Source organism: Dama dama, chromosome 20 (assembly GCF_033118175.1).
Source record: "Dama dama isolate Ldn47 chromosome 20, ASM3311817v1, whole genome shotgun sequence".
In the NCBI taxonomy this organism is placed as follows: domain Eukaryota; kingdom Metazoa; phylum Chordata; class Mammalia; order Artiodactyla; family Cervidae; genus Dama; species Dama dama.
Window position 1 is genome coordinate 48,583,884 of NC_083700.1, and position 27,196 is coordinate 48,611,079.

A 27,196-nucleotide genomic window follows, 5' to 3' on the forward strand; every position below is an offset into this window, starting at 1 on the left:
TAGGTTTTCAGCAGGCATGTGAGGGACATCAATGTACTTTTCTTTGAGCTGAGACACAGCTTCTACAGGTCCCATGTGATATTGGTTTAGGTGTGATTGGAGAAAAGAAGAACAAGACAATGTTTTTCTTCCCACTGGCAGTGAAACTGGATAATGCAAGGAGGATTGTGTCCTTGACACCAGGAAACCACCGAAGCCAGAGTTGGATCTGTAGACCCTGGAATCATCTGTGATGTATAAGCAATGCTGCCTTAGCAAAGGGATCCTGTAAAATGAAAACTACTTACCCAGATTGCTTGAAGTATTTTAATCCCAGTGCTATTTACTTTCCTAATTAAGTATTGGGCAATTCATGGCTAGAATATACTGAAATATTATACTGTATGCAATGCTTAATCCACACATTTGTTAAAGGCAGGTATGTTAAAAGAGGCTGAAACAAGGGAAAGCAGTTCTCCTTGATACATGCTTGACTGTGGAGAGAATTATTTAATCTAAAGTAGTAAGATATTTTTATCTACTTTCTGGAAATCAAGAGATGAAAATACATTTTTTTTAAAGCTACGGCTATCTTGAAAATAATAAAGTGGAAAAAAATTTCAAAGCAAATTTAGTTAATTGGGATGTGGCTCAGACGCTCCGTCATGTCAGATTCTTTGCGACCCCATGGACTGTAGCCCACCAGGCTCCTCTGTTCCTGGAATTTCCCAGGCAAGAATACTGGAGTGGGTTGCCATTTCCTCTTCCAGGGGATCTTTCCAACCCAGGGATCAAACCCATGTCTCTTGCATCTCTTGCATTGGCAGGCAGATTCTTTATCACTAATGCCACCTGGAAAGCCCAGTTAATTGGGGTAGTAACTTCTTATTGTTTCTGAGTTCTCTACCAAACACCATTTACAAGTTAATAAGTTCTTACAGCTCACGCAGTTATGAGGCCAGCAAGTCCCTAGATCTGCTGGATGAGTCAGCTAGCTGGAGGTCTGGGAGAGCTGTGGGGGTTAGTCAAACCAAGTCTAAAGGCCTAGGAATCAGGAAAGCTGATGGTATAGTTTGTGTCCAAAGGCTGGTAGCCTCAAGACCCCAGAAGGACCTATGTTTCCATTTAAGTCTGAAGGCAGGGGGAAAAAAATGATGTCCTATTCTGACAGCACTCAGACAGGAAAGGATTCTCTCCTACTCAGGGGATGATCAGCCTTCTTGTTCCTTCAAGGCTTCAGTTGATGTTTGGGCCACAAACATGGAAAAGAGCAATCTGCTTTACTTGGCTTATACGCTCACAGAAACACCCAAAATAATGTCTGACTAAATATTTGGGGACCCTATGGTCCAATCAGGCTGCCATGAAATTAATCATCTTGGAAACATGGGCAGGAACCAGTGAAAGACTGCTTCAAAAGAGTGTGAAATTCTGGAGTGGACTTCTGATTACATTCTCAAAGAGGACCAGGTTTTCTTTATCCCCTTGTAAAATATGAATACTTTCTGGAGAATCATTTTTAAAAAAAGAAAAGAAAAATATTTATTTATTTGGCTATACCCGTTCTTAGTTGCACCGTGTGGAATCTAGTTCCCCGACCAAGGATCAAACCCCGCCGGCCCCCTGCATTGGGAGCTCAGAATCTTAGCCACTGGACCAGCAGATAAGTCTCATGAATACACCCTTAAAATCACAATAATGAATATCATTCTCTGTGTACCTACTCTGTGCTGACTGCTTAGCAAACATCTCACTTCTCACTACCCCTGCTCTCTACTAAGCTTCTTCTGAAAGGAGGGGATATGAGTGGGATCAACATATGAGGAAATCAAGGCTCCAAAAACTATGTACTCATCAGTGTTTACAGTACTTGGAACACAGTAGGTAGTCAATAAATATTTGTTGAATGATGCTAATTAAGCTTCTTGTTAAAGGCCATACAACTAGAAGTGGCGAAGTTAAATTTCAAATCCAGATCATTTGACCCCAAAGTCAAAGGACTTCAGAGAAAAGCCATGAGCACAGGCAGGGCAGAAAATTTGTGACTTGGAGTTTAGGCAGTTGCACGTCTGACATTTCATCTGACTCCTGCATGAGGTAGGCCAACAAGACAGAGCCTGAAAAAATTCCAATAATTCCAACAAAGTCTGTCAGCCTCTGGTACAGCTCCTTGAAAATGACTTAGAGCAATTAAGCCACATGCATTGGCAGACATTAGCTCTGGTACTGTTTGACTCAGAAACTCAACAGCACCATTCCTGGCATGATTGTGAGCATAATTTTCTTCTGGGTTGTTAATTCATCCTTTGTTCATAGTTGGAAAGATGGGGACAACGTATGTTTCAAAGCTGTCTGCACTCTCTTGATGAACAGTGTTCTGTTTGTGGGAGGTGAAGCTGAGGGAGGAGGTCTGGTTATTAATTTCCAGAAGTTACATTGTTCAGCCTCAGTGAGATGTTTATTAAGGAGCTAAAATTCTTCCCAGTAACTTATTAGCTATATTTGGAGGCATATTAAGTCTTGGAGACCACAGGGCACTGTTTGATATGCCTCAGCAGTGATTCATGACACAGAAGGTACTATAATCACCCCCCTGAACTGATTCTCAGCTTTCAACCGAGAGGCAACTTTTCTCTAGGACACTGGCCTTGAGCATTCCTTAGTGTCTCCCTCCCCTGCTCGCTTCCAAGGCTATGCAGAATCTGTTTTTTCATCTTCAACGAAAATGTGTAAATTAATTTTAAAGGGGAATTTTGCTACTCCGTCTGAACTTGCCAAAGACTTGATAAGATCACAAAAGGGACAATGCGGTTCTTTCAATTATTTGACAATTGGCGGTGAACAGTCAGAAGGGAGGAAAGTTGGGCATCATTTAAGAAAGAAGATTCATCCAGGCAGAGACCCATGGAAATGCCCTGTTGTTCAAAACCAAAATGAGTCATATGAGAACAGATAATGGTTGTTCCTGGGAGGGACATGTTGACCTTCAACCTAAACCTGGAACTGGAGCCAGAGCCTTTGTTTTGGACCATATCTCTCTAGGATATCATGTTTGTTGAGATGACCCACCTTCAAATCACATTTGGAATGTGGTTTTGCCTCTTCTCACAACAGCTGTGACTCCCACCCTCATCTGTATGTCCATCATATCCCCTGGTGTTGCGCAAACACCTGTATCCTGGCCTCCCTCCAGGCCATTTTCCTCACAGCAGCCTGGGTGATCTGTTAAACCTGAGTCAAACATGCCTCTATTCTGCTCAAAAGCTCCCTGCGTCTCCTCACATCTCTAGAAGTAGAAGCCAGGGTCCTCTGCACCCTCCATGACCCAGCCATGTGATCCAGCCCCTCTCTTCCCTCGCTGACTTCTTCTCCTACTCAAAGGTAGGACCCAAAGCAAGGGCTCAGGTTTCACTTTCCAATCTTAGATTGGAGGTCTAGGCTTCACCTCAACACATCCCTCTCAGGAACAATCTCTGCCTTCCTTACACCTCCCTTGTCCTCTGGTCCCATCATGCTTTGGGCATGGATCCATTTCCAAGAGCCTTTCTCTCCTCCTTGCTTGCCCTCCAGTATATTGGTGTCACTGATCTTTCTCAAACACACCAGGCTCTCTCTGCCTCAGGCGTTTGCACTTGCTGTTTTCTCTGCCTGGAATGCTCTTCCCCCAAATAATTGTATGGCTTGCCTCCTTATCTCCTTTAGGACTTTGTTCCCATGTTTTTCTCTTCCCTGACTATGTTATTTACAATTACAACTCCTTCTTCCTCCCATCCCTCCACCCTAGTGTGCCCTCTCCTGATTTATTTTTCACATGAGCACTTTTCGTGACCTAAAACTTAGTTATATATATTTTATTTATTATATCTTACCAATCCAGGGGGCAGAGATTTTTTTGTCTATTTTGTTCATTATTTTATCCTTATATCCCTAGAGCTCAGAAATGTACCAAGCACATCATAAACACACATTGCATATTTGTTGAGTGTGAAAATGAATACATGAAGCATTAAATGAACAACTAAATTCTGCATGGTGCTAATGGTAAAGAACCTGCCTACCAGTGCAGGAGACAAAAGAGAGCTGGATTTGATCCCTGGGTCAGGAAGACCCCTGGCGAAGGGCATGGCAACCCACTCCAGTATTCTTGCCTAGAATCCCCATGGCCAGAGAAGCCTGGCAGGCTACAATCCATGGGGTTGCAGAGTAGGACATGACTGAAATGGCTTTAGTGCCAACTCTGCCCAGACTTGAGCTACAAGTGCATGGTGTGGAATATATGCTGTCTGCTCTAAACAAATGCATGATCCATTTGGGAAGACAGTAGTAGGGGAATTGGTCATTCAGATGTTTTTTCTGTGAGACATAGAAACTCACTCAAAAATACTCTCAGAACTGAGGTTGATTTTAAAGACAGCTGTGGACTAAAGCTGGTCCAAGAACCAGTAAGCCATGAGGAGCCAAAGGCCACACTGGAAATCCCCTCTGGTCCTTTTCCCCATGGTTTCTTTTTCCTGTGGAGCCTCTGGCCCATCTCACAGGTCCAAGTTTGTTCTCTTCAACTGCCAGACTGCCCCCTCTCCATTCCCCACTCTCTCGTCCAGATCCCAGGAGAGTGGCTCTGTCAGATGTTCACTGTCCCCATGTTGGGCAGAGGCCCTCACACCTCATGGGTCACTGGATATGCCCATGCGTGAGCTGCTCTTGACTGGGTACCTACTCTTGGAACAGCCTTGCTCTAATTTCCTGAGCAGATTCAGGTCAGTCAGCCACGCCCAGGACAGGAAGAAGACAACACAGTTTGGAATTCTTTGGATTTTTATATGGATTATTTATAATTATAGACAAATTAAAAGCATATATAAGGAAAACTAGTATAAAACCCTAAATACCATTAACACCTTGGTATACCCTTTTCCTAGCATGCATGTATGCTCATTATTTTTTATATTTTTTAAAATGTATCTACTTTTTAATAAAATGATACCTACTATATCATTTTATATATATATATATTAATCACTTATTAGCCATATTTCATGGACATCAGTTCAGTTCAGTTCAGTCGCTCATTTATGTCCAACTCTTTGTGACCCCAAGGACTGCAGCATGCCAGGCCTCCCTATCCATCACCAAATCCTGGAGTTTACTCAAATGCATGTCCATCAAGTCGATGATGCCATCCAACCATCTCATCCTCTGTCGTCCCCTCTCCTCCTGCCCTCAATCTCTCCCAGCATCAGGGTCTTTTCAAATGAATCAGTTCTTCACATCAGGTGGCCAAAGTATTGGGGTTTCAGCTTCAACATCAGTCCTTCCAACGAATATTCAGGACTGATTTCCTTTAGGATGAACTGGTTGCATCACCTTGCTGTCAAGGGACTCTCAAGAATCTTCTCTAACACCACAGTTCAAAAAAATCAATTCTTTGGCACTCAGCTTTCTTTATAGTCCAACTCTCATGTCCACACATGACTACTGGAAAAACCATAGCTTTGACTAGATGGACCTTTGTTGGCAAAGTAATGTCTCTGCTTTTTAATATGCAGTCTAGGTTGGTCATAACTTTCCTTCCAAGGAGTAAGCGTCTTTTAATTTCATGACTGCAATCACCATCTGCAGTGATTTTTGAAGCCCAAAAAAATAAAGTCTGTCACTGTTTCCACTGTTTCCCCAACTATTTGCCATGAAGTGATGGGACCAGGTGCTGTGATCTTAGTTTTCTGAATGCTGAGTTTTAAGCCAACTTTTTCACTCTCCTCTTTCACTTTCATCTTGAACATCATTCCATGTCATATCCAGAGATATATTGGTATTTAATTATTGACTAGTGTTTCATTTCATGGATATATTGTAATTTATTCAACCAATTACTCATCCTTGGATATTTAGATTGTACCTAGATTTTGACATTATGAAATATGCTAAAGGAATTTTTTTTTTTTTAATAAATCTACAATTACTTTCTTGGAAAAAATTCCTAGAAGCAGAATTTCTGGGTTAAAGAACATAAACATTTAAAAAATAATGATATTAACCATTGACATTTATTGAGCATGGTATATACCAATTACTTTACATGTCACAATTACAACATGAATATGAAGTAGACACACCTATTGTACCATCCTGCAGATGAGAACACGTTCACAGAGACATGAAATTACTTCCCTAAGATCCTATGCCAGGTAAGTGGCAGAACTGGGATTTGAATGCAGTAACTCCAGCATAGAGCCCTCAACCTCTAAACTGCACTGCCTCCCTGGAAAAGTAGGACTTTTTTGTAGGAAGAAAGGCCCTATTAGGGTCTTCAAGGGAGGTTAGCCAGCTATAAGCAGGACTTTGACCCAACAGGCCACATGCTACTGGTAGATTCATTCTCTAACAAATGATGTCTGGAGGGCCTCTAAATGGACAATAATGTGCCCCTTAGCAACATGCAGCTAAGGTGTTTCATTTTTGACCCTTTCAAGGTAGAGTTGATTTGGTATCCAGCTGATAGACCCCTGCTTGAGAAAACATTGACTTTACTCATAAAAGGACTGGCAGTTTAGCTGGCAAGATCACTCGCTTGTCTTGACAACTTGTGCTTCTGGAAAATTACTAGCCTAGAGGAGCCTGGCAAGCTATAGTTCGTGGGGTCGCAAAGAATCAGACAGGACTGAAGTAACTGAGCACTCACGCACTCTAAAAATTGCAACACAAGGTTGAAAAGTCCACCTTCAGGGCGATAGAAGGGATGCGTGAGTGCATGCTAAGTCATGGGTTGCCATACCCTCCTCCAGAAGTCTTCTTGACCCAGAGATTGAACCTGCATCTCTAACGTTTCCTGCATTGGCAGCAGGGTTCTTTACCATGAGCACCACCTGGAAAGCCCAATAGAAGAGATAAGAATGGGCAAAAGGGAGCTCTAAGTGACTTTCAAAAGGCGGTCTGGAGTGGGAGGCCAGGTGGCTGTTGGGCGGCTTTCTCGTGGCTGAGTCATAGGAGGGCAGGTGTGCATCTGGGGCAGGATAACAAGTCTAGACTTCATGAAATAACAGTCCTCCACCCGTCAGCGAGAGCAGGACTAGGTGTGACCCAGAAAAGCAAACATGTTTTTTTTTTCCTGGAGATAGTTTATGATGATGTGGAAACGTCACCTGAAAGTTCTTGGCTTCTTCACAGGTACAGGGACCACACATTCCCAGTGAAGAATTAGTACAAGTGGTCTGACACATAGTCATCTAGTGAGTCAGAGTTTGTAGAAGACCATGCCTGGGAAACCTAGGAAAGCATACAGCCTAGGTAGAGAGTACTCAAGTGCTTGACATTGAGAATTCTACCCCTTTCATCTTTTTAACTCCATGTTGCTGGTGTTGTTTAGTCAGTAAGTTGTGTCCAGCTCTTTGTGACCCCATGGACTGTAGCCCATCAAGCTCCTCTGTCCATGAGATTCCCAGGCAAGAATACTGGAGTGGGTTGCCATTTCCTTCTCCAGAGGATCGTCCCAACCCAGAGATCAAACCCCTGTCTCCTGCTTTGGCAGGCAGATTCTTCACTGCTGAGCCACCTGGGAAGCCCTTTTAACTCCATACTTTTTTTTTTTAATTTTTTATTTTATTTTATTTTTTTTATTAGTTAACTCCATACTTTAAAGATATTTATACAGATAAAATGCATACATATTTTAGGTACATACTTTAAGATATTTATGCAGATAAAAATGCAAATTTATGTTACATATACAAGCATATACTGCAAGGACATCCGCTAGGTTTGCCTTTGTTTCTTGCCCATCCAGTTTCCTAAAACAGAGCTCCCCTCACCTGTTTGGAGAATGAGAACCAGGCAGCAGCACCCCTGAAAAGAACAGCCTGCCCTGAGTGTACTGACTTGCCCATCACCTTCCATCCTACCTGCAGCACTTTCTCAGGTATGTCTGCAGTGGGCACTGTTGGTTGTCTCCTCCTGTGGGCGTGGTACCCACCTTCTTCCCAACTGAATCCCAGTTCTATTCAGTATCCCCTCCTTAGTGAGGCCCTTGTGCTTCCAGGTGGATTGTGACCATCCCCAGCTTCCTGAGGCTGGGTCTTGATGAAGTTAAGCTATTTCAAGTGACCCTTACTCTTCCTCTTACTAGAGACAGTGTAAGCCTGAACATGTGATATACTTCAAACCAAAAAGAAATGAGAAGATTAGCTCCTTCTTAAAAGAGAAACAGGGATATTTCTTTTATTTGACATTTTTGTGTTTTTATGTGATACTCATAGCAGTGGCTGCCATTTTATCACAAGCTAATAACGTAAGGACAAGGCAGTAGACTTCCACAAAGGGTGGCAAAGCAGAAAAATAGAGAGAAACTGGGTTCTTAGTGATGTCACTAACTTGGGAGCCATCCTATCACAGGGCTTTTTGTTATGTAAAATAAGAAATGTTTCTTGTTGTGTAAGTCCTTTTGACTTGAAATTTTCAGTTACTTGCAAGCAAAAACATTTCAATACAACCCTCCAATATTCTCATACCCAAAGAGCTTCTGGCCAGCAGTAGGTGATCTTAGAAACATCTGGCATCTCCTCTCCTCCTCCCTCTCTCCCAGGGAGAACATTCTAAGAGGCATCTTGACTATGAAAACAAATTCAACAGAATTTTACCACATCCTATTGGAGGTATTGATCGAAAGAGGTGGAGTTGATTGATACACATTCCACATAAACCAAATGAGTTCTGAGAAATGTCGCCAGTGATTCTATAACTGGAATTCTCAAAACCAGGATTCTGAGCTCAAGACTTCAAATGTTAATGGTAAGCCTTCAAAACTTATGATTTTTGGCATACCAAATGTTTTCAGACAGCTATTTATCTCACTCTGGGGTGCTGGGTGCCAATAAATTTCACTAGTTTATTACAATAGCATGTAATGTTTCAGTTCATGACAAGATTAGTAATAATAGATGATGTGGATAAGCTGGCTGTAAAACTCATAAAAATCACAATTCCAGTTCCATTTAAGGATACGCAGTGCCATTTAGGTTAAGAAATGACCTAAGCTTAATCCAAAATGGTCATAAAATTTTGAAAGTAAAAAATTCTCCTTTAACTCTCATATAAAACCTAGACATTTGATATATCACCATTCTCTGACTATAAGATGAAGACATGTTTCCTATGTTAATGTCTGTAAAATGACCCAGAAGCAGCTCTTCTTTCTACAGGACCCTGGAAATCTAGTATTTTATACTCACAGTGTGTGAAGGCAATGGAAGATAGTTTTACTTCAGCAGACAGCTAGATCCATGACTAGCTGACCTAGTCAGGTGACCAGGAAGTTCCCAGAATCTCTAAAATTATCCTCTCTTAGCCCACGTGACCTAGGATTCAAAAAGAACAAATATAATTCAATATCACAGATGCTGCTAAAAGCCAGCAGCAGGCAAGGGCCTAGGACTTGTAGACTACTAGTTGGAGAAGTTGGGTACACATATCCTCTTCAGGGCTTGAGAAGAGACTTCTCAAGGCTTGAGGGAAGTCGGGGCTCTGAATTGCTGTGATATGGACATTAAGTAAAGGAATGTGACTTTATTTTTTAATCAAGGGCTCACTGCATAATCCTCATTTGCCTTTTCAGATGGGTTTTCCTTCCTTTCCACCATGCTCTATGCCCCAGGAGGCTGTAGATTTGTATCCACAGGCTTCTTGGTCCTCCAAGCCTCTGGTTGGGTTTGCCAAGGAATTCTCATAAGAGACTAGAAGGCTGACAGAGAGTGAGGATGGGTCTTTATTCCCTCCAACTCCCTCTCGGCTCCTGTGGGCAACCCCCTGCAGTCTGTTATTCCCAGGTTCTGGTAACCCCTTCAGGCCTAGGAGCAGGAGCAGCTTCCCAGGGTTGCTAGGCTCTGGGCACCTCATCATCCCTGACTGTTTTCACTGGACAAGAATTAATCCCATCTCACCTTTGTCAAGGGCTTCTCAGGTGGCCCAGTGATAAAGAATCTGCTTGCCAATGCAGGAGACACGGGTTTGATCCCTGGGTCGGGAAGATCCCCTGGAGGAGGAAATGGCAACCCACTCCAGTATTCTAGCCTGGAAAAAATCCCATGGACAGAGGAGCCTGATGGACTACAGTCTATGGGGTCATAAAGAGTCAGATACGACTGAGCACACACACACACACATCTTTGTCATTGGTCCCTTTGTTGATCTATCCTTAGTTACTATCACAATTAAAGCTGCAATTACAGGTGCTGTTGGTCTCCTGTTGGGTTTTGACTGATGAGATCGTTCAAATGTCCAGGCTGCTCATGAAATAAGAGCACTGAAGCAGCAAAAAAAAAAAATATATTTAACTTAGAAAATTTTTCTTCTTGAAATTAAAATTTTATTTATTTAGGCAAAATACAAAGTCTCATTACATGATGATTTTGGCTATAAGCTACTGTCATTTCTTAATCCTGATTGCCCTTCCTGTCCCTAATTCCTTCCAGGTACTTGCTGAGTTCTTATGAATTTGTGATTTCTAGACAGCTTGCTGTCCCCTATTCCCCCTGGTGAATCTCTGAGTCCTTAATATGGAAGTCTGGCAAAGAAGAAACATCATTGGCTTAGGTTTCTGCCTATGAAATCATGAAGATAATAAATCACATTAATGAGATCTGTCTCTTAAGAAGTTATGAACAGTTTAGTTAATTTCCACCAAGGTTTACCGAAAGCCTATTATATACAGGCTCCGGGGGTTCAAAGACATTTAATATACACTGACTGACTTTAAAGAACTGAAGGCCTGGTAGAGGTGTCCTAACTCTTCACAAAGGGGATGGCAGGACAGTGAGTTGTTTGGAAATCATGAATTTGTAGGCACTAGCAAGTGCCACTTAGAATTTAGGGATAGGTGGGCAGTTTAGATGCAGAACACCAGTTTTTAGCCAAAATGTGCATGCAGTGGGAACTCAGATTTTTCATACACACACCCTCAATTTTAAAGTGGAGGGGAATAGAGTTAGGGTCCAGGAAGGAGTGGACTCATAAACACGTGAGTGTAGCACATATGCACTAAACGCTAGAATGGGATTTCATGTAGTGTTATGGGAGCACCAGGGAGCATTGGACTCTACCCGGCATTTGAAAAAACTTCTATAAGACAATAACTGGGCTGCCCTTTGGAGAGAGTTATCCAAGTGAAGAAAGATGGGCATCAAGTAAGGGAGGAGAGGGAACAGTGAGGGCAGGCACAGTGTGTGAGGACAGCTAACCACAGCTGCGTGCCCAAGACAGAAAGAAGCTTTGGGAACTCTGCAGGACCCAGAGGGCCAGACGAGGCCTGAGACCCACAACTGTGTGCAACACTTTGGGTGTGCACCCAGCCCCTTCATTTATTATGCTCCTTAATCCTGCTGCTTCCCTGGGGCTTAGAACAGGCTCCAAAAGTAAGACTGTTAGGAGGACAATAGGAGTGACTCCAGGAAGGGATGGTCTCCACAATATCCTCACCAAAGCAGGGAGTCAGGCCAAGGAGAAGAAGATCTAACTGGAAGTGGCTCCCCTTCCCTGGACCCACCTGAGTGAATGGGGTGAATGACAAATAGAGCTGCTCCCAGCTTCCTCATCCTGGAAGGTGAGTGTTTAGGAATGAGGACTTCCGGATCTCACTCCAGAGAGAGTATGGGAACTGGCACTTAATAAGCTCCCCAGGTGCTGCAAATGTCCAGCCAGCTCAAAACCACTGTTGGAGCCGCATTTCCTAAGTGGTGTTCCATCATTCTGGGAATTACTGGGTCAAACACCTTTAAACAGTTGTCTTGGTTACAGGACTCCCCACTGGTCTCTATCTGCTGCTACACTTTAAGACTTGAAGAGAAGTTGGGCAAGGGTAGGGAGAAATATATCATATTTTCTAAATGTATTTGATTATACAGTATTTCTCTCACTCTCTCTCTCACCCTCTCCCTCTCTCTCTTTTTGGTGGAGCATTTCTTAAGACTGGGCTCCATGAAGCACATATTTTGCAGAAAGCTCCTCTAGAAGCTCAAAAGAATGGTATGTGATAGTTAATTTTATGTGTCATCTTGGCTGGGTCACAGGGTACCTAGATATTGGCAGAACATTCTTCTTGCTGTTTATGTAAAGGTGTTTTTGGGTGAGCTTAACATTGAATCACTAGACTGAGTGAAGCAGATTGCCCTCCCTAATATGGGTGGGCCCTATCCAATCAGTTGAAGGTGTGAATAGCTGACTCTCCTCTAGGTAAAATAAAATTCTTTCCTGTCTGACTGCCTTCAAATTGGGATATTGATCTTTCCCCTCTGCCTTTAATTTGAACTGAAACACTGGCTCTTTCTGGGTCTTGAGCCTGCCAGAAATGGCACATCACCTCTCCTTAGTCTCCAGACTGCTGACTCATCCCACAGACCTTGGGACTTATCAGTCTCTGTAATCTCATGAGCTAATCCTTATAAATAAATTTTTATCTACCTATTATAGGAGATCAGAAGAGGCCACCCCAAAAAACACCCTTGGCATAGAGATTATTTTGAGCTGATTGTTCTGAGAAACAGTAAACACAGGAGAAGCCGTCAAAATAGAGTATAAGTTACTCTTCTGTAAGGGAAATTTGCATTTATTTAAAAAAAAATCTCTGTGAGGGTATTTCCTTCTCTTTACCTTAAAGAGAAAGATGACCAATTATTAGAGACTTATCAATGGAGAAGACTTCAATTAAAGCCTGTATAACAAACTGTACTTTTGTTTATCTCACTTTTCCTCATCGCCTCTGTAACTGACTCCCCCACACACTTGTTTCTTTGATTTAGCTGAAGATGGTATTTGAAACAGAATTCTAACATACCTCTTTGAGAGTTTCTCATTTTTTTCCTGGGTGTCTCCCATGAGACATACATGTTAAAAAAAACTTCTATTTTTCTCTTATTAACCCATTTTGCTACAGGGACCCCAGCTGAGCATTTAGAAGGATAGAAGGAAAGCAATTCTTTTTCCTCCCCTACTTTATCTATAATTTATCTGTCTGTCTATCCTTCTACCTATCCATCTATCCATCCATCTATCTTATCCATTCATCCTATTGGTTCCATTTTGCTGGAGAACCTTGTGTAATACTGGTAACCTCCATCAACCACTACAGGAGTGGTGCCAAGGCAGGGCAGACTGCCTCCCCGCAACTGGTCACTACTGTCAGTAGTCAGGAGCCATCATGGTGATGGGCAGCAGCCTCCACACATAAAACCTATCTGGTGAGTGCTTCCTTACAGAGCCAAGGCTTTCTCTAGGCATCTGGAAGGGGATGACCACCCTTTCTCCTAGGATACTGCTTCTTACTTGTGGGAGGGGGGATTACAAGGCTTGGCTGGTTCACTGTGATGTGTGGGCTCCAAAGTGAGGGACTGGATTCTTTATGGAGTTCTACAGCTGACCAGAGGACCCCCTTCTCCCCAGCCCCTTCATGCTTGCTCAGATGCTTCAGAGGGACCAAACTGGGTCCCTGTAATTGTCATGGGACACCTCACAGATGCACAGTGCTGTAGCCCAAATAAGTTGAAAAGGAAGCAAAGTAGAGCTGCATCCTTCACAGGAATGCATCCCTCCTGCCTGCTCTGGGGAACGATGCTCAGGCCCTGCAGAGGCAGCAGCTACAGGAGACGTTTTAGCTGGACAGGGAAGCCTGGCATGCTGCAGTCCATGGGGTTGCAAAGAGTTAGACATGACTGAGAAACTGAACTGAACCGAAAGGAGACCCCTGTTTCCTTATCTAACACAGTGAATGTCATCTAATGCAGAAAAGTTACTCCAAGTCACAACGTGGGGCTGATGACGAGCTAAGCCCTGCTGGGACCCCTTTCCTGTGTGGTGGCCGGCCCAAGACAGCAGTGCAGGGGGCTCCACAGATGGGCAGAGCTGGGAACTGGGGGAAGATCAGATCCCTCACCAGGATGCACAGGAGCCTGCAAACCAGCTGGGAGTGGGGGTCACCCAGCTTACCACTGAGGCTGAGATGGAGGTTTAAATCTCAAAAAGTTAACTTCAGGAGAAGGAAGGAAAGACAGTGGAAAGAATGGAAAAAAGGGAGGAGGAGAGAGAAAAGAGAATAATAAAAAAAAATTCCTGCACTTGCTCTGGACTGAGTGAACATGTTTTCTCATTAACCCTCACCATAGCTCCACAAAGAGAGGGCTATTATTACTCCCAGGACATGCAGACACAAAAGGGAAGCACAGTAGTCAAGAGATTTGCCCACCGTCATCTGGCAAGGATTCTAACTCCCACCTGCCTGGCTGCAGGGCTTGGATGCTATATGGGAAGGAAGAAGGTGAGATGGAGGGGACAGAGGACAGATGTTGGGGGTGAGATGTACAGAAAGACAAGCTCCTGGGCACTGGGCATGGAGGTTCCTGGGGTCACAGGGCTAGAAATGAGAAGAATAGGGAATGGAGTGTCTGCTCCCCCAGGGTTAAGAGGGCACTTCCTTAGCATATAGGATGAGGGCTCCAGATAACCTTTGACTGTTTTTTCTGGATTCTTCTCCCTGGAAACATATGCTTTGTAAGTTGCACTCTTTCTTATTGATGTTTGTCTTCTGTTTATTGACCTGTTCCCTTGGAGCTGCTCAGAAGGGTTGTGGCCTGTGGCCGCTTTTCCTCGAAGTGGAACCGGGAATTGGGAGCCATGGGAGCAAGAAGGGAGAGGTGGGGCCATCATGGCTGTGGGTGGCCAGGAGACTGCTCCTGGCCTCTTGGGAACCCGGCCCACCCACGGCGCCCTTTCCTCCGTGGAGCTTTCTTTATTACCGGCAGACCCAGAGGCCTTTCGGCAGACTCAGGTCCTCTGCAATTTCCATGGGCCCAAATCCTTCTCCTGAGGCCTGTGCCTTTGCCAAAATGGGCAAAGGATCCTGTGGCTGGAGGGATAATTGGAGATGCGTGGGCCAGGCAGATGTCCACATCTGACAAGACCAGCACTGTAAACAGCCTGGAGAGAATTTCAGAGTCAGGCAGGAAGACTTCTGTACAACATCCCACTGTTCCCCGGCCATAACCTCATTCTGGGTATTACTCAACAACCCCTCCAATCACACGGAGCCCCATTCTGAAACCATGTGGAAAGGAAACCTTGATCTTACCCACTGCCTGAAAAGCCTGCTTTCAGCCTCTAGGTCTTGGGCAACCTCTCCCCACCACCCCCTCCTCCACTGAGGATTTAGCATCCAGACCTGCGTCTGGTCTTGCTGTCTTCCAAGAACGCATGCAGGCCTGAGAGGAAATGGTCAGCTTGGAGAGAAATCAGGTGGGTGAAAGTGAAAATGAATCTCCTTTAGGTTCCCCTTGGGCTTCCATTCGTGGTATTACTGAAGCAGGGTCAAGAGGTTGTCTGGTTCATAACCCGGGACGGATCCGCCTCAGAAGCCTGCTGGGGGCCGGCAGGGAGGCCACATGGGGCTGAGTCACACTTGCCAGAAGTGGTAAGGCAGGAAGCCCCCTGCATCTGGGGAGGTGGCCCCGCCGAGGCAGGGTCCTTGTCCCTGCTCCAAGCCAGCTGATAACCAACCCCTGAACTTTTGTGTGTGTAGTTTTAACAGCGTTGTTGAGATGTAACCATATAACAGCATTATTGAGATCTACCATGTCATCTACCATTTAAGGTATACAATTCAATGACTTTCAGTATATTCACAGGGTTGTGCAGTTATCACCACACTCTAATTCTGAAAATTTTCATCATCCCCAAAAGCAATCCCACACACCTTAGCTTTCACCCCCTTTATAACCTTCCCTACCCCCCAGCCAGACCTAGGCAACCACTAATCTTTCTTTCTCTTATCTACTCAGTTGATTCTGAATATTTTCTATAAATGGAATCATATAGTATGTGCTTTTTTCTGGCCAGCTTCTTTCACTTTAGCATAATAGTTTTCGGTTTCACCCATGTTGTAGAATGTAAAAGTGCTTCATTTTTTTGATGAAAAACATTTCATTGTGTGGGTGTACCTTGTTAATTTAGCCATTCATCATGGACATATGGATTGTTTCTACCTTTGAGCTACTGTGAATTATATGCAATGAATATTCATGAACAGATTTTTGTGTGGATATGTATTTTCAGTTCTCTTGAGTATATTCCTAGGAGTGGAATTGCTAAGTCATATGGCAAACCTTGTTTAATCTTTTGAGGAACTACTAGACTGTTTCCCAGTGTACCATTTCAGCACACCATTTTGCATTCGTTCCAGCAATTTATGAAGGTTTGAATTTCTTCACATCCTCAACAAGCATTGTTTATTTTCTTTTTCTGATTATTGCCGTCTTAGTGGGTGTGAAATAGTATTTCATCATGGTTTTCATTTGCATTTCCTTGATGGCTTGACCTTTTGTTTTTTGAGAGTTCAAGTCTGTTTAAGAACTTTAAACCTTCCATCTTTCACCCTAGTCTCCTACTCTTGGCACCCAGAGGAGTGGAAACTTTTTCCTGAGCCATGACAGCATCAGCTTCCTGACCATCCTGAAAAACCGGGGGTTCATTCTGGCATTTTTTTGAGATTCCTCACCACTAACACCTTGTTGGTAGCTCTTCTTTGAACTTTACACATCTCTCTTTATAAAAGCTGGGATTCTTCAACAAGTTAATAGCAGGGGAAAAAAAGTGAGGAAGTACTGTTCTAAATTTAAAAACACATGAGATATAACAACTAGATGTAATGTGGGCATTGTATCTCTACCAGGATTTAAACAAATAGTAAAAAGACATTTGGTGGGTATTCTGAGAAAATTGAGTATGTACAAAGTGTCAGATGACAGCAAAGAATTGTTTCTAATTATGTTCTACATGATGACTGTGATGTGGTTAGACAAGAAAAGGTTCTAAACATTTCTAAAGAAAATGTTATTAAAGTAAGTATGGGAAAAATGACGCAATATCTAAAATTTACTTTAAAATATAACAGGAAAAAAAGGGAAAAAAAGAAGTAGATGAAGCATGGAGAGCAGAGTTTAGATGACGAAATATTGAAATTTACTGTTCTCTCTACTTTTATAGATGCTTAAAATATTTTATAATAATAAAAACAAACACAAGGGAAACACCCTAAAATCTGAATATAAACTATAAACTGAAAAACTTGATCAAATATTTGAGTCCCAGACTGCACACTCTTCATCTATATTACTAGGTCTGCTACTTGAAAAGTAATTGATTTGAATGTATCATTTGTGCTGTATTTTAACTTATAAGCTACAATACTAGCCAGTGTTTTAATATTGCCTTAAGGCTTTTTTTCCTTTGAAGATGGGGCCTTTTGATTGGCATTTGTATTGCTTCTCTTACCTAGACTCCATCCATAGTATCTCACCTACAATTTTTGATTCTGGTTTCTTCAAAGGGGAACAAGAAGATATAGACACTGCAGAGCAATCTATATGGTGAATATTTCTATATATTCATTATCTTTCACCAAATACCAACATTTATTCCACATCCCAATACTGACCTCAAGTATCTATAAGAATTTAGCTTCGTTTACTCCTTTTAAACTAACCAACAGCTCTGTTTTGCACTCATGGTTAATATAGTGGGCTAGGAGGAGATTGGAAAGCTTCTTCTCTATCTGAAAAAATTTGAATTAACTGACTGATTTCTCACCTTACATCAAATCCTTTGAGTGACGGGTACCTGGCTAACACGTGTGCCGGGTCTGGGGTAGGTCAATGTGGTGCTGGCAGACCGCAGTTCCTTCCATGAATGGGCACGTGGCTGGGACCAGAAACAGCACACAGCGGAAGGGAGCTGGCACATGAGGTGAGGAGGGGGAGCTTTTCCATCAGGTAGTGTTAGCAGCTCCCCTTTCCTCTCTGGAGGTTTAATTTGCTCACCTGGTTCCCACAACAACTTAAGCAGAGAATGGGGACAAGTGACTAAAATTCAAGCCCTCTGGACTCAGTCACAGCCTCTTCAAAATTCAGCTCACCATGGGGTGAGGGTGGGCATAGCTAAGTATTTTTTTCTCACTGGCAGGTGGCTTGGTGGCCACATCCTTGTAGAACATGATGTGCTGTTTGTGGGAGCGAGAGAGAGAATGCCTGTGAATCACTGAACATCAGAGTTGGCAGGGGCTTACTCCAAGCATCCCATTTTACTGACGAAATTATGTTCTAGACAGAGGGTGCGGCTTATTATCAACTTGACCACCCTGCTGACCATGTTCAACTAATAAAGATATGTTAGTCATGGATTAATTCCAAACTTCTGCCCTCAATTCTCTCAAACTTAGAAAGACACTGTGTTTCTGGATGATAATAAAGGAGCAGAGTGACCACTGAAGTGCTGGCAAAGTGACGACAGCGAATGAACGAGACCCATTGTTGAATGAGAAAAGATCTTCTGTGACCTTATAGCACAAAGCTTATTGCTTTGTAGTTGAGGACACCCAAACTCTGAGCGGGCAGTGAATGAATTAACTAAAGAATGAACTAGGAAGAGCCCATATCCTCGAAATTCATCATTTGAAACAAGTACTACCTGGTCTTCTAAGAGCCTCATGTTGGCTGGGTTAATTTTATCTTATGCATCTCGAGGCTTCCCTGGTGGCTCAGTGGTAAAGGATCTGCCTGCAGTGCAAGAGATGCCGGTTCAATCCCTAGGTCTAGAAGATCCCCTGGAGAAGGAAATGGCAACCCACTCCAGTATTCTTGTCTGGGAAATCCCATGGACAGAGGAGCCTAGTGGCTTATAGTCCATGGGGTTGCAAGAGAGTCGTACATGACTTAGCAACTAAACAGACGATAGACAGACTTTCTCTGTCTCCAATGTCTGGCACAGCACATAGTAGATTCTTAATAAATGTCCTCTAACTGAATTATGAAGCTTATTATTTAAGGCAACACAGCATAAGGCACAATATATATTCCATACAGAGATTAAAAGGTAGTCAAGACCACAGATGGCTGAAGGGGTAGGACATACTTCCTGAAGGAGATAGCATTGAGGTGGAACTTGAAAAATGGGAGGAATTTTGAGAGGTGGGTTATTCAGGTAGGAAGTGGGAAGAGCATGTTCTCCACAGAGGGAACAGCATGTTAAGGAGGCAGAGGGCAGGGTGTCCAGATGTTTGGGAAGTATCTAGACATCCATCTCCATCCAGTTGGCCGCAGTGCGACACTGTAACAGGAGAATTGGGCTGATGGGCTTGCCATCAATTGCCCAGAACTCTGTCCTTCATCATCACGAGGTTCTGGAGAGGCTTATCATCTTGAGGGTTGGGAAGGACATACAGCATCCATCATTGGAAAGAGACCTTGCAAGACAGTTCAGAGACAGGAATTTCCCCCACTTCATCCAAATGCTCTGGCTGTATGAAAGGTTAGAAAAACACTGGTGACTGTCTCTTTTGGGAAATACTTTCAGACCATTTAAGCTGTCGGGGAGATAAGCGTCCTTATGATGGTTCTGGTGATCCAGGCCCGTTCTGGCTCAGAAAGTACAGACGCACAAAGATTAAATACGCCGGAGGAAAATATTTGCTAAACATCCTCAGATCTTCAGAAAAGTTCAAGAGAAGTTCAAATTTGGGGCTGAGGTTGGAGTCAATGTTGATTTTATCAGCACCTGTTTGCCCAGAGACTTTAGATGAAAGGCTGTTTGTATTAGTACTGTTGATGCTGATGGAGGAAACAGCAGTGACTATCGATTGAGCATTTTCTTTTAGGCTCTTAGGTATGTCTTCCCTAATCTTTTTGGCAACTTTGAAAGGTAGATAGCTTTAGAGGTAAGTGGTAGCTGTTGATTTTGTCTGTCTAGCAAGATTTTCCATCACCCTCCAATTGGTGGTGGCCACCTGGTGGCTCAGAGGTTAAAGCATCTGCCTGCAATGCAGGAGATCTGGGTTTCATCCCTGGGTCGGGAAGATCCCCTGGAGAAGGCAATGGCAACCCACTCCAGTATTCTTGCCTGGAGAATCCCATGGATGGAGGAGACTGGTGGGCTACAGTCCACAGGGTCTTGAAGGGTCGGACACGACTGAGCGACTTCACTTTCACTTTTTCACATTCTTTCACGTGACAGGGGATTGGCCAATTATAATCATTCATCTCCTGGCCACAGTGGTTGGGTCCAAGGAGCAGGTGAGGACCCAACCTGCACCAACCACAGACCTTTCCTGAGACTGTTACCTTGATGTCGGGAGAGAGAAGCACTTCCTGCTGGCTGGACTGAGGTATGGTGGCCACTGCGATGACTGTGCTGTAGTCTGGTCCCTACCTCTGCCCAGGTGTGGGGCCTGAGCACTCATCTCAAACACCTTCTTGCTTTTTAATCTATTTCTCAGCATGATCTCCCAAGGAACAGACCAAAGAAGAAGAGAAGGAAGAGGATGATAGTGGTTGGGGTGAGGAGCTGATGTCCAGCTTCACAGAGGATTTTACTTCTATTCCATAGTGTAATTAAACATAAAAATACAAGCATTCAGGAAGCCCTCCGAGCCCATCCAAAATCTTTATTTGCCAAAGGCTTAAACCAACTACCTTTCCATCAGCTGCCAAGAGGGCTTAGGATAGTTTGGAGGTGGTTTTGCCCAAAGGCTGAGGAACGACCCAGGTGGCCTCTCGAGAGTGCTTCTAGCTTTGAGTCTCTGTCAATTATGTCTTACCTACCTGAGAGCTGTTTTGAATGGATGATTTCAGAGGCACTTGTAGTTGCATGGGCTGAGATTCAGTGCCCTTTGTGCTGAGCAGGCACTGGTGATGAGTGCCTCAGAAAAGGGATGGGACTTCACTGGTGGTCCAGTGGAAAGGACTCTGCACTTCCAATGCAGGGGGCCTGGTTCGATCCCTGGTTGGGGAACTAGAATCCCATATCCTGTGTGGCGTGGCCAAAATTTAAAAGAAAAACAAACAAACTGGGGATGATGCAGCCTTTGGCCAGCCTGCTAACTCCAATCAGTCACTGTCACTGCTCCATTACTGACATGATCGCTGACCTCAGGTCTATGGTGGGCAAGTCCCAAGCACACACTCCAAGATCTAAGACACTAAGAACCTTCTCCAGAGCAGGGCAGAGACCACCTCAGCAAAGCTATGTGGTCTGGGTCTGGGGCTGTCTCACACAAGGGGCTGAATGGGGTCTGAAATCAGCCTGCACTCTGCTTGCTGAGTCTTGTGCTCACCTGGAGGACATGTTGTCTCTTTCCCGTCTCACACAGGCACCACACTGACTAGTTTCTCCCACCAGGGACACACCTTCCTTCTTTCTAATCGTTTTCCCACATGAATTAAAAAGGAGTCTGAGGCCCCAGCATGAGTGATCGCCAGGGATGGGGACACACCTATAGCAGGCAGATTTGTTCACAGTCCACAAGGCAAAAAGATTTAATTTGTTTTCACACTGAATAGGCTGATTACATTTGACAACTAAATTTCTCATTGTCCTCTCATCAACAAAAAGGATTTGGAGCCCTAGAGAAAGAACTTGCCTTTTGTTTCATGCAGGAAGTTCACAGTGTTCCTGTGAACTTAGCTCACAACCAGACAAAAAGATTAGAGCTGGGTGTGTGGAGTTGATTCAAAAGCTTAGAGTGAGACCAAAGAAGAGCAAATATAATTTTTCTTTACTTCTTTTCTTATGGCCATGTCAAAATAGACACATTAATCAATATCTTGAAATCTTTCCTACCTGCACTAGAGGTACCTGAAGCTGAGGTCTTGCCAGAGGCTTGCTGCAGCCCAGGCCTCTGGCATGGCCTCTTGGTCACTCTTAAGGGGCACATGGATACCATGAAAGCGGCAAGGCTGGCCACTTCTGGTAAGTTGTATCTACTGCAATGACACATAGACTGAGGGCCTGGGGCTGGTGAGAACGGTTAGCACATTTGTGCCCCAAAACCTTATTCTGAGTAAGATGGGGAAAGCCTCTCTAGAGATACTAGAGAAATGAGAAAAGAATTTGGCCTTGAGCTGTTCTCCAGGTCTATTTGATTGAATAACATTAGTAAACAAACACATAAAAATAATATCACAGATGAACAAGCTAGTCTGAATGATGGGCCTGGAGTTATCACTTGTTTGCTGTAATTTGAGCAACTCTGCCTCTGAGTTTAACCTTTGCTGTTACTGAGGAACTTCTCTCTAATGGGAAAGGAACATAGTCACTATAGCTTAGCAAGAATGAGTTTGTCATCTGGAACCAAGGGAATAAGAAGAGAGGTCTGGGGGTTATATGAGGGTTGGAATGATTGTTACCAAGTGCAAGTTTGTGTACCTGACACACAGTGAGGCCAACAAACCAAAACATCGACTTTTGGAGCAGAGAAAGGTTTATTGCAGGACCATGCAAGGAGATTGGATTGCTCATGCTTAAAAAAATACCAAACTCCTCAAAGTGTTTCTGAAAACATTTTTTAATGGCCAGGTGAGGGAGAGGTGTCCCAGGGTATGTGATCCTCTCAAGCACAGTTTTCTTTACTTTTTTTATTCTTAAAAATTAAAAATATGTAGTATTTATCTTTATTGGAGTATAGGTGCTTTACAATGTTGTGTTAGTTTCAAGCACGATTTTCTGATTGGCTGAAAGTGATCAATCCTTAGGCCCCAAAAGGTCTCATGTGCTCATGATCATCAAGTAGTTAATTTCTTCCATTTGGTGGTGGTTTTTAGCATCTCAAAAACTCAGGAAGTATGCATCAAACATCATTTTCTGGATACTGCAGAGTGGAGCTACAGTAGATATGAGGAGGGATCTGTCCCAGGAAGGCCCCATAGGGTCCTGCTGGGTCACACGATGATGGGGGAAGAGGAAGTGAAGTGGGGAGAATGCCTGATGTGTAAGTTTGGCCCCCTCCTGTGAGCCCACCTGTTCCATGAACTTGTTCTGGGTTAGGCTATGTCCAGACTCAGCCTCTGTTTTGCAGCAGGGAGTTAGGAGAGGTGGAATTCCTTGTTTCTGCACAACAGGGGTGCCTCCGACTTCTAGACATAAACAACAAATGCCACAGCCTGAGTCAGACGTGGGCTGCGGGACCCCACCAGGATAGGGAACAGCCAGACTGAGAAGGGACTGAGCCTCCCTGAGCAAATCTATTTTGAATTCCAAAGTTAGCTGGAAGCATCTAAGAAAATAAGTGTGGCAGAAATAACAGTCAGCAGAACACAGCTGCTCTGTTCTGTGGGACTAGGTGCTGACAGAAAGCCCTCCTCTTACAGACAGAACAGCACCCAGTAGGATTTGGAGAAAAGAGGCAACAAAACATCCGGAGTGTTTATAACTTTGAGTTATCTGTGTTCCTTGTGTTCCAAAATGTTTTTCTGCACAAAAGATCTTAAATCATGTGACAGTCCACTCATCGATTTACCTGTCATCCACCCATCATGCACTTACCCACCCATCTGTCTACATATCCATTCACCTGTCCACCATCCATTCATTCATCCCTCCCTCCATCCACCAAAAGATACTTGATACCTATTACATGTGTCAGTCAGCCACATATACACATCTACTCCCTGGGTGGGCAGAAAGCAGATAGCTCTTTTCTTTGGTAAAGGAAAGAGCTGGCAGATATATTAAGGCCCAGTAAGATGCAGTAGACTGTTGTTGTTTATTCACCACGTTGTGTCCGACTCTTTGTGGCCCCATTGACTGCAGCCTGCCAGGCTCCTCTGTCCATGGGATTTTTCAGGCAAGGATACTGGAGTGGGTTGCCATTTTCTACTCTAGCGGATCTTCCCAACCCAGGGACCAAACCGGCATCTCCTGCAGTGACGGCAGATTCTTTACCACTGAGCCACCAGGGAAGCCCCAAGATACGGTATAGCACAGACATAAATAACACAGGCACTGGAGTTAGCTGTGTTTTAATCATGATTCTGTCACTTTCTAACCATGCAGGAAAGTTATCTAACCTCTCGTTCAAGTGCCTCAGTTCCACTTCTATAAAGTGAAAAATAATAATAGTTCCTACCCTACAGGATTGTTGTAAGGATGAGACCATGAATGTAAAATGCTTAGCACAGTGCCTGACACATATAATGTGCTCAATGCAAGTTAACCAGTGATGTTCAAAGTAGGAATTTGAACAGAACCACAGTGAAGTCTGCAGCGTCTAAAGAGGTAGTGAGAAAGGGGAATTTCCCAAAATGCAGAAAAATGTGTCAAAGGCCACGACCAAGCTCTGGGGACACTTTACAATGCCCCAGCCTCTGGTCATGGAGAGAGGAAGCTGATGGTGGGGTAGGGGAGAGTTAAAACCTGGGGCTTTTTTTCCCCAATATGTTTGTCTTCATGGACGAGACCCAGCAACAACTCAAGCCAACAGTTCTGTCAAAAAGCATTCTGGTGGGGAAAGCGAGGGAATGGAGAATGTTCCCAGAAGATTAGAGGAAAAGATCAGAAGACCTAGGAGGCAGAAACCTTGCAGGATCATAAAAAGGGCAAACTGACAGCCAGAGGAGCCTGCAGAGACTTTGAGAGACAAGGCACATTGGAGCCTGGGAGCCTGCAGGGCCCTGGCTCTTCTCTACTAAATATTCCCTAAGGAAGCAGTGATAAAGAGGAGGAGTTAGAGGAGAGACAAAGCCCGGGATCAGACTAAAGGTTTCTATAGCCATGACCACAGTGACTCCTATAATCCCACCTGAATGTCTGGAGAAAGGAGACACTGGTTTAGTATCACACATCTGGTGATACAGAGAAGCCAGATACTGTCTCTGGAGGAGAAGTAAGGTAAACACCCTAAAGAAATCCCACCTGGTCTCTGAAAAATGAGAGTTAGGGTCGGGAGAGGGGAGGATGCTATGATGAGTAGGAAAAGACTCTTTCTGATCCTGCAACCTACAATTCAACTTCTCTGGGACTCTTTCTGTATATCTTGAAGATAGAGGGTAGGTGTCTGGACACCCCCTGCCGATGGCAGTGAGGCCACCATCTGGCTGCCTCCACGTCAGAGGGACAGGATCAAGGCAAAGCCCGAGGAAGACTGGAGACCCAGGGCAAAGGAAAGAGGATTACTGGAGAATTCCGCCTGCTGGTGGTGGATCTACTCTGGGAGAAAGCCAGGCTACCAGGGAGTTCAGTTCGATTCAGTTGCTCAGTCACTTCTGACTCTTTGTAACCCCATGGACTCCCTGTCCATCACCAACTCCGGGAGTTTACTTCAGGATTATTTTTCCCGAATTATCAAAAAAGTAGGAGAGTTACAGAAAAACATCTACTTCTGCTTTATTGACTATGCCAAAGCCTTTGACTATGTGGATCACAACAAACTGTGGAAAATTATTCAAGAGATGGGAATACCAGACCACCTGACCTGTCTCTTGAGAAACCTGTATGCAGGTCAGGAAGCAACAGTTAGAACTGGACATGGAACAACAGACTGGTTCCAAATAGGAAAAGGAGTATGTCAAGGCTGTATATTGTCACCCTGCTTATTTAACTTCTATGCAGAGTACATCATGAGAAACGCTGGGCTGGATGAAGCACAAGCTGGAATCAAGATTGCCAGGAGAAATATCAATAACCTCAGATATGCAGATGACACCACCTTTATGGCTACCAGGGAAGGTGCTGGTTATCTCCAGGCTTACACAGCATAGAGTGCACTGCTTTGAGGACAGGCAGTCCTGAGGTTCCAGCAGGGCTGACCCAAGGATTCTGGGACAAAATGTTTGAGTTTGTCCAGTAGGTGTCCTATGCAAGATACACAAAGAATCCCACCTTATCCTTTGAGACTCACCAGGGTTGACTCAAATACCCAATCAAAGACCCTGGAAAGTACAAATCAATCCAAAGATATTTGCAGATTCTAAGAAGGCTTGTTCGTGGTCAGCCTTGAATCAGGTCCATGTCTGACTCTGCTCCCTGTTCTAGAGCTGCTGTCCTGGTTTTGCATCACAGTGACCTTTGTGGAACTCATTCCCTTCCCTTGGTTTCCGCTAAAAAAGCCAGTTCCACCAGCTTGTGTGAACACCTGTGATATAGACTCTTCTGAAGGCACAAAGAAGCTGTGGAGGTGGTTACATTGGAGCAGAGCGACTGACTGAAGATTCTAGAGTAGATTTCCTTGTTTGCAGGGGTTCATTGACCTCTCAGCAATTAGGCTAGTCATCTTTCTTCTCTCTCCACTCCCCTCCACAACTGGTGAAGACCAAGACACTGACATAAAAGGTGCATTGGAATAGTTTGATCAAACGTATTGCACTGTGGCTTGGTAAAAGCAATGCTTCTACATCATAACCATGCTGGATTTTTAAATATATGCTTTAAACTATTAACCTCTTAATCAATATTTATAAATTAACACACATTATATGTGATTTGGGACTTCCCTGGTAACTCAGATGGTTACCATCTGAGTAACCATCCAATGCAGGAGACATGGATTTGATCCCTGGGTCAGGAAGGTCCCCTGGAGTAGGAAATGGCAACCCACTACAGTATTATTGCCTGGAAAATCCCATGGACAGCAGAGCCTGGCAGGTTACAGTCCATTGGGTCACGAAGAGTCAGATACAACTAAGTGATTAACACTGACACTGCCTAAATAATAAGCGATTTTAAGTATGTATGTGTAATTAAAACAACACATTAACTATTATACACAGATGTGTCTGTTTCATTTATACCCTGACACATTTTTATATTCACAGCAACAAAACCTTAAACACTCACTGGGTAAATGGAGATGCTCTAATATTCAGTTACCTCATCCTTGTTACTTACCCAATGCTTTGTGTCCACTGCTTCACTCTCCTGGAAGTGGTAGCTATATCTCAACACACATTGTCCAGCCCAATGTAACAGTCTGTCCTCAGTCAAAGGTTGTTGAGTTGTTGCTGTTATTTTAGAGATAAGAAATGGCAACTCCAAAGGGTTAGGAGAAGGAGCCAAAGCACACAGCTGTTAATGAACAGAGGTGGCTGATTCTAGAACAGTTTCCAACATCCCAGCCAGGGCACAAGCCACTCTACCAGGCAAGGAATCGTTCCTCCTATGCCTTTGGAAGCAGAGCCCCATAGTGAGGCACAGATTCTGCAGAGCCTTGGATTGGAAGCCACAGAGCTGGAGATATCTGGAGACGTGTTTTTCTTGGATATGACCATTGCCCAGGCCACACGTAATTCTGCCCTTTGGATAATTTGTTATCAATCATGATAGCTGGGAACCAGAATTGGCAACATTTGATTATTTGGTTTAGAAAGTCCCATTTTTTTTTTTTTTCATTTCAGACATTATCTCTTTTATTTTCACATTCTTTTCA

The 27,196-nt window shown here is 43.8% G+C and overlaps 1 long non-coding RNA gene across 1 annotated transcript; it reads right to left on the bottom strand.

The window, feature by feature from the left end:
* Nucleotides 1-26,948, bottom strand: LOC133041019 (uncharacterized). The gene is made up of 3 exons (XR_009689099.1): nucleotides 26,659-26,948; nucleotides 9,201-9,326; nucleotides 1-227 (listed from the first exon to the last, which is right to left on the bottom strand). It is a non-coding gene; the product is annotated as an uncharacterized LOC133041019 (long non-coding RNA).
* Nucleotides 26,949-27,196: the final 248 nt, after the last annotated feature.